Source organism: Octopus bimaculoides, chromosome 2 (assembly GCF_001194135.2).
Source record: "Octopus bimaculoides isolate UCB-OBI-ISO-001 chromosome 2, ASM119413v2, whole genome shotgun sequence".
Lineage (NCBI taxonomy): Eukaryota > Metazoa > Mollusca > Cephalopoda > Octopoda > Octopodidae > Octopus > Octopus bimaculoides.
This window is the reverse complement of record NC_068982.1, coordinates 116,344,155-116,352,717: the sequence shown is the minus strand read 5'-3', so window position 1 is coordinate 116,352,717 and position 8,563 is coordinate 116,344,155. Positions and strand designations below refer to the sequence as shown.

Here is an 8,563-nt window from a genome sequence, read left to right as displayed (position 1 = left end):
TCAAATCACAAAGATCCGGTTTATTGTCAATCAAAAGATTTCGATTAAAAAACATATATAAAATCAAATTGCCCATAAAAAGTATTTGCTGTCCACGGACCCCCTGTGGTCCGGGGACCACAGTTTGAAAACCCCTGGTCTAGAGTACATTATGTTTGAAAATAAGATGGGTGGTGGTCATTGGTGGAATGTCTTTAAAGAGGAAGAATGCAGTGGGTAGTGTAGTCTTAGGTATGTTGTGTCTGAAAAAGAAAAGTTCACAGTTAGACTATCTATGATCATGATCAAAAACTCAGCCAAGGCTGATGAACAAGTAAATACTGACTGGCATTATGTCCTACACTTTAACGTTTTTAACGATGTTGCTGTCTACCATTACTGAAATTGTATAATGTATATATTAATGTTTCCTTTAAATGCCCTAAGTATAAGCTATGTAGTGTTTTATCTCAAAAGAGTAGAGTCCAAGAGAGTTAAAAAGGAAGAGAGGGGAAATAGGTAGTGTTTCGACAAAAGAAAAAATGCTTCTGAAAAAGAAAAGTTAAAACTAAATAATACGCCGGTTAAATAATGGCTTACGTGGTAGAATGGTGGAAGGACTGGCATGAAGAATTAAACCACCTGGGCCCTTACTCAAACGATGACTATTTTATCTTCTCTTGTAAGAACAATTCCCTTTCTTCTATCCCTTCGAAGGGCTTTTGTTCGAAATGTTTAACACTCTTTTTCTTTTATTTCTTCCTTACAACGTTAAATACTATATATTGTGTACTCTCATATCTTCGCAATTTATTTAATCCATTGTTTTGTCTTGTTCTTTATACTGTTCCACTGGACATCTTACCACAATAATGCAGGCATCTAGGTTATTAGGCGCGCCTCAATTCCAATTGCAGTGAAACTACAGTTATTATATTTATAGTATAGGAGGAGAAGACGGCAAAATTGGCAAAGTTGTTAGAAACGTCAGACAAAAATGTTTAGCGATATTTCTTTCGACTCCTTACTTTATGAGTTTAAGTTCCACCGAGGCCGACATTGCCTTTCATCCTTTCGAGTTCAATAAAATAAGCACCAGTCAAGCACTGAGCCCAACGTGACCGACTAGCTTCATCCAAATTTCTGGCTTTGTGCCAAAATTTGAAATCATTTTCTAGTACAATAGACTCAGCTTCTCGATCTAACGTGCACGACCGCGTGTGTTTGAGTTTATGTGTGTAAATTTCTGCCTTACTCCCAAATTTTTTGTTAACATATGTTTGTTAAACTACACTGTCTTAATCTCAGTTGATTTTGATCAGACTCGCTCCCTTCAAATGTCAATTTGAATAAATTTTAATTCCTTAAAACTTCGGTTTTGCTTCCTTACCTTTGTTTTATTAGTCATTATAGATAAGTATTATCCTCATTACTATATACTTAATTTTAATTGATTAACATCTCTTGACTTACATCAAGAGTGCAAGCATCATTTACTATTAATAGCAATTGTTTAAGACGGTAGGATTAAATTAGGACCAGGGTCTATCAAAGAGGGAATTCTATATCTACTTCGGCATACTTTGATGCAAGATTACCAGATTATGTAACTTTTCAAGACTACACACCAGATTTTGTTTTACTATTTAATTTAAGTTACTCCCTCAACAAGAATCTTATTGAAAATCAGAATAAAGTATCAACTAAGTAAATTAGAACCGACCTACTTGCAATCCTTAAGTGCATGTATGGCTCTGAGGAAGCTATAAGATGTTGCCACTGGTATTTAACACTGAGTGCATGCTTACTTAAAGAAGGAATAGTTGTCAGCTAATGAAAATATCATATGACTCCTGTTCTTTTGTCGTTCGTTTATTGAACATATATATCTGTATGTGATTGTGTGTGTAAGTATATGTGTGTGTGTGTAGAGAGAGAGAGGGGGGAGAAAGAATGAGAGAGAGAAGGGGGCATAGACGTCACTTGCAAGTGTAATTTGTAATTTGTACCATATTTTTGCTAGTTGTTTTCGTTGCCTATGTAGTCTCGAGCAGACATAGACATACTCTTATCTCTCCTACCCTTAACCCAGCAGAACATCAAGAATGCAACAGGTGGAGGAAAAGAGAGAGAGTTGCACCAATCAGTAGTCGACTGGTACTCATTTTCAGCCGAGTAGACTTCAGTTACATGAAATGAACTGTCTTGCTCAAGGAAACAATGGCCTGCCCGGTCCAAAAGTCGAACCTGTGACTTTATGATCATGAATTCAACACCGTAACCTCATTCTCTCTCTCTCTCTCAATATACACGCACACATACATACATATTTGGTCACGTTCGTCTGTTCTCCTGCTGACTTTTAAGACTTCCCATTTCTCCCTTGCGCCAGCCTTCTACGTTCGTCTAATTGTCGAAAGACCCTTTCTGTTATTTATTTGTGTTATAAATGTATAATTACTTTCTTTTTGTTGTATAGCCGAAAGACGTTTTTCTGTTGTATATGTATAATTCTTTTTCTGATGCACTTGTATTATTATTTCATCATGTATTATATACGTATTCTTTTAGCTTTCTTGGTTCTTGCTTTTGTTCTTGTATACGTTCGTTTGCTTTTCCCAGAAGATTAATGCTCTGGCGCTTGACGGAATCGAGCGGTTTCAGTGGTAAAAAGCGTGAAACTGCTAGGACTTTCCGGGAATTTACTGACGAGGAAATCGGCTTTAAATGTTCTGTGTATCTAGTTTTTGTCTAGTTTCCCATTTGTTATGTTATCGTCAAGTTTTCCCTATATTTCCGCTTACTGTTATTTTTGTCCTTCTGTTCTTTCTGTTCAACCCTTCATTTATGTGTGTGTTTGTGTGGGTGATGAAGGAAAATAGGGATTGAATAAATCCAAGCAAATCCAGTTCTAGCAAATTCATTCTCTCTTCTACGATTAAGTTGCATTTAAGGACATCATTAAATTGCAACTCTAACTTGAAAAGATGAATACAACTGATAGCTGTCATTAAACTAAGAACATCTGATAAAGATACCTCCCCTTGTCTATGACACAAACACTAGACAATAAGAAAGGAGACAGTGGTCTGGAATTTATTGTTTGTAAACTCCCTTCTTTATCTCACTGTATACAAAATTTAACACAAGCATTCTGCCTTTGAAACGAAAATCATAGCAGCTACGTGCCCTGTATCTCTGGCAATTTAGTCGATCAAATGAAGGTTCGATTGAATATGCAATGTGCAGCGCTTGCGTTGTGCCAGGCTATTCGAAACGCGTGTATGCTAAATAAATTGTTGATACTGTCTTTTCATTGTTTGTTTTACACACTTTCTCTCTCTCTCTCTCTCTCTCTCTCTCTCTCTCTCTCTATCTCTCTATCTATCTATCTATCTATCTCTCTCTTTTAACACAATCCGTTACATTTTTTAAATTGTCAGCTTTTATGATGAAATTAATTAATTTGGCAGCCCAGTTTCGATTATATAAATCCCTTTTTTATCCTTAATCCCAGTTAAATTGATTAACACTGGCGAAATGTTACTCTTTATAATCTTCTTGTCACTAATATACATTACGGTGCGAGTTCAAATGTCACCGAAGACAACTTTGTCTTTCATCTTTCCAAGGTCGATAAAATATAGTACAGGTCAAGTAGTGGGATCGTTTTTTATCTACTTAATTTTCTTTACAAAAATGCATAGCATTGAACCAGCGTAATTAATCTATAATATAAAGTATTCAAACCGACATACCGCGTTACGTAAATATAAAACAGCATATGGACGTGCGTGAAAATATAGATATTTATTGGACAGAATGAGAGAAAACAAATGACATACCGAATCAACAAGGGTCCTGTTTGAAATAGCAGCCAAATATTTTTTAAAAGGACCATTTAGTCTTAAAATTAAGGAAGAATACATCGGATGAATTAAGTTATAAACATATCATGTATGAAAAAAATGATGAAATGGTCATGTCTGGAATCCCCTTGATGTATGTATATTTAATTTTGAGCAGACCTGGGACTAAAAGTGAACATACAAGATGTCGCACCTTTAAAAATAAGAATTTACATGTAAAAAAACAACTCAGTAGCCTTTCATTTGAGAGTGATTTGGCTATTATGTGCAGTAAGTCGAGCGATCACCTAATTTATTGTTCAATATATTTTCAAATACATTTCGGGGTTTTTTTTTTTTTTTCTGTGCGTCATTGCTTTATTTATGCTCCATTAATTCGAACTGTTTTGAAATCTTGTTTATTTACAACTAGCAGAAATACCCGGTATTGCTCGGAGTTCAAATACTACAATGTTTTTGATACTTAGTAAATTTCTTATGTCATAAATAATGTTAACGCCAAATTGTAACAAAATTGATCGCTTATTGTAACAAAGTTATAACAAATTGTAACAAAATTGGTCGCCGGGTACCGCTGAAGCCAAGCAGTAACATTTTGATACGAAGTCCTGAGAAGAGCTTTAATGCGTTCTAAGATGGTGTAACAATCACGGGTAAAGTAGCCCTGCAAAAGACTTTTTTTGTCATACTCACAGCGGTAACAATTTGATAAAAAGCCCTGAAAAGGACTGTAATGTGTTCTCAGGTGGTGTAACAATTGTATGTAAAGTGGCCCTGAAAAGGGCCTTTTTTTCGTTTACACCGAAAGCAACGAAACTGTTTAAATGTAAACTCTGTGAAAATAGATGACAAACCTAGGTTGGACAAGAAACATGGTTGAGGAAAGTTAGTAACTTTGAAAGCATGACTGCAATAGCACTCACCACATATCAGGTCTGCAAAGTTGCACTGGTGTAGTGGAGGCACAGAGGCTCACGAATTTGAAAAGAGGTGTTGGAAGGTTGGAATTCCTTCCAACACCTCTCTGTAGACCACATTTTTAGTTTTGCCATTAGGAGTAAGTACGACTAGATTTTGTTTGCTTCCAACTCTGGAGCATCCGACATATAACTGGCCATGAGAGAAACGTGGCTTGCCCTCCTTCTTTTGGCAGCCGAAGCAGGCTCTGTTTTACGACTAAGGCGCGTTCTTTTCTTAGTTGGTATGGCGGTAGTATTGGACTATGTTTAAATTGCGAGTTTTAAAAAACGGGCAAAAAGGGACACAGAAAAACAAATTTGGCATGATATATAAAAAGTGAACCTACTAAACGTATTATTCAAAAAAAGGTGGAAGCAGGGACAGACAGTTAGCTATGTGGACACAACGACACTGAATACAATATTCTTTAATGACGCGTAAGCTAAAAACTTGTAGGCAGAAACAGTATGAAGGAGTTAACTTAATGGCGTATGGGGACAACGAATAATTTCAACAGGAAGCATGAAGTTAAAGTAATAATGTACGTCAAATGGCAGGCCTAACCTGTAAGCTGAAGCACGTATCAGATATGCACAAAAGTGCATCAATAATTACGATTTGACACTGGCATGATCAGGTGAACAGTGTTCTACCAAAGAAATTCAATTAAAGAATTAATTGGACAGGTTCGTTACAGTGGACAATCAATAGTGTTCATGCGTATAGGTCAAAGGTCATGTTCGCAGTTCACCCCTTTTTGACAGACTATTGACATAATGTAATTAAGAAAAATGTTGGTGAAAAGGGGGCGTTATGATTGTCGGCGATAATGGGTGGGGGAGTAAACACTAAGGACGTGGTAAAAGCAATCATTCACACCAAATAAAAGGCTGAAGGGGGAGGAGCCATCATGGCCGTAGGTGATAATAGGGAGTGGTTTAAGTAAACACTAATGTACACAAATAAAAAAAGGTGGATGCACATTAATAGTGTTCACACCCACATGTCAAAGGTCATGCTCACAGTTCACTCCATGTTATCACTATGAGCGGAGTGTAATTAAAGAAAGTTTGTGCTGAAGTGAGGTGGTGGGGCATCATGACCGTAGTCGATAATAGGGGGTATTTTAAGTAAGCACTAATGTATACAGATCAAATCAGCGAGGTAAAACTGCCCCACAATCCTTGGTGCATGAGTAAATGGCAGAAGTTGTAAGCAAAAACCCAATGTTAATACAGTAAATAGCAAATTTAATGCAAATAAACTTGACAAAACATTAGTGTAAAACAGTCAATTAAGCATGGGTAATATTCTTGCCAAATATGGAACAAATTAGTTTTGGAACTGCGGAAAAACCGAATTTTACGCAGTTATTCCGAGACTTTTTCCATTCAACGAAGATCGACTTGACAAAAACATAGGTTTAAAACAATTCTTAAAGCATAAGTGACGTTTGTGCCAAATTTGGAGCGAATCGGTTGGAAACCGCGGATTTTTCACAATTAACATGGTTGACCTTGACAAAAATTTTAAGCAAAACAATTCTTTTGTCATGTGTAATGTTCGTGTCAGATTTCGAGGAAATCGCTCGAAAAAACAAGTTAGGGGCAAAAAACTGGTTTTCTGAATAGTTATTCGCGGTGTTTGGTTATACGCAGGGTGTTTGGAAAATATAAAGTAGGTCATGACCACCTTTGAAGCATAAGCTATCAGTGTGTCATGGTTGAGCGAAAACGGCTGAAAAATGTGGACATGCATAACAACCATACACACACACACACAGACATCTGATTTATATATATAGAGATAAGTAATGTTTACAACAATGACGAGCTGCAATGACGTAGAGTAGAATACTGAACTGTATACCATATATCGTGGAGGCGCAATGGCCCAGTGGTTAGGGCAGCGGACTCGCGGTTTCGATTCCCAGACCGGGCGTTGTGAGTGTTTATTGAGCGAAAACACCTGAAGCTCCACGAGGCTCCGGCAGGGGATGGTGGCGAACCCTACTGTACTCTTTCACCACAGCTTTCTCTCACTCTTACTTCCTGTTTCTGTTGTGCCTGTAATTCAAAGGGTCAGCCTTGTCACACTCTGTGTCACGCTGAATATCCCCGAGAACTACGTTAAGGGTACACGTGTCTGTGGAGCTCTCAGCCACTTGCACGTTAATTTTACGAGCAGGCTGTTCCGTTGGTCAGATTAACTGGAACCCTCGACGTCGTAAGCGATGGAGTGCCAACAACAACCATATATCATCCTGGGTTCAAATCCTGCCGGGATAATGCATTTTTGTTTATTCCTCCAGTCCAGAGTCGAAAAATAAGTACCCATAAAATATTAGCTGATTCATATTCTGCTTGGATGAATTGGTCTTTTTATCCCTCTTGGATTAAAAATATGTACCAATCAAATATTAGTCGATTAATATTTCTTCAAACACTTGCAGTCAATAGTTATGAGAATATAGGAAGTTAAATACAAAACTATTACGTATTACTATTGATAATAGGCAGTCATTAAAGCGTTGGATAGAATGATATGCAATATCTGTTCTGACTCTCTTTACCCTGAATTCAATCCCGCTAAAGTCAACATCCAAAGTCGATAAATGAAGTACTTGGACGATTATTCTCTCTTTCTCTTGGAATTGCCTATGCTGCCTTCCTACTATACCATATTTCCCGCTATGCTATTACTTTCAACAACAAATATTCTATGCAGTGGATATCACTTTTCACTTATTTACCTTCCATATACATGTATCATTCATACGTCACCTAAACACTTAGCAACTTCTATCAAGACTTGACGTTAAACCGCCATAAATACTTCAAGCTACGTTTGCATTGACACCATAAATAAGATATAACGAATAGACCTTCCAAATAAAACATATAAACCTAACCTTCTTCAGCAGTATCAAATCATGTCACAATGTATATCAAATAAACAGTCGTATGTCTCACTCTAAGTTATGAACAGCGAGATCCATATTAAACTTTAAATGAAATAAAGCGTACTTAGGACACCTATAGAAAAGAGATATCACAGGGTTTTTGTAGTGTCGGATGTACCAAGATTCAAGTAGAACAAGGGCAGCACACTGCTTAAAGTTTGTATTTTTTCCTGTTACCCTAGCTATAATTACATAATTCACTTACAATATTTACAATAGTGATCCTCAGACTTTCGTAGTTCAACGCCGTATGGTGCACTGAAAATAAAAAGCAAAACAATAAAACTACAGATTATTTTAATAAAACAAACTGATTTTGTGCAGTGTATTTGCTTGGTGCAATGCTTCTTACATTAACTCTTGATGTAAATTACATAAACAAGCCGAGATCTTATATAATGGTTTCCAATTTTGGCACAAGGTCTTGTGAAATGAAATTATATTTGGATATGAACATCATGTCTTTTTTTTTTTTTTTTGCTCACTTATAATACGTGTCTTATTTATATTCTAATTTCAACAAAAACTTCTTTTTCTTTGAAATATATTTTTAAAATATAAGTAATGTTCCTAGTTTAAACATTTTATTTCAACGAAAAGTCAAAATTCTCAATATCCAATGTCCCTGGGCGTGCTGTTGACAATTGTGAGTCAACAGCAGAGACGTGTTATCGCATATGTTAAGAACCACTGGTTTTAAACACCAAAATAGTCGAAGTGATTGTGCAAATAATTTTCTTTTTCTTTGAAATGTATTTCAAAAATATAAGTTATGTTCCTGGATTAAATATAT

At 36.3% G+C, this 8,563-nt stretch overlaps 1 protein-coding gene across 1 annotated transcript in view; it reads left to right on the top strand.

Moving 5' to 3' along the window:
• Window positions 1-8,563, top strand: part of LOC106880924 (synaptic vesicular amine transporter) — a 70,209-nt gene that overhangs the window by 51,989 nt on the left and 9,657 nt on the right. The gene's annotated exons all lie outside the window — the stretch shown is intronic.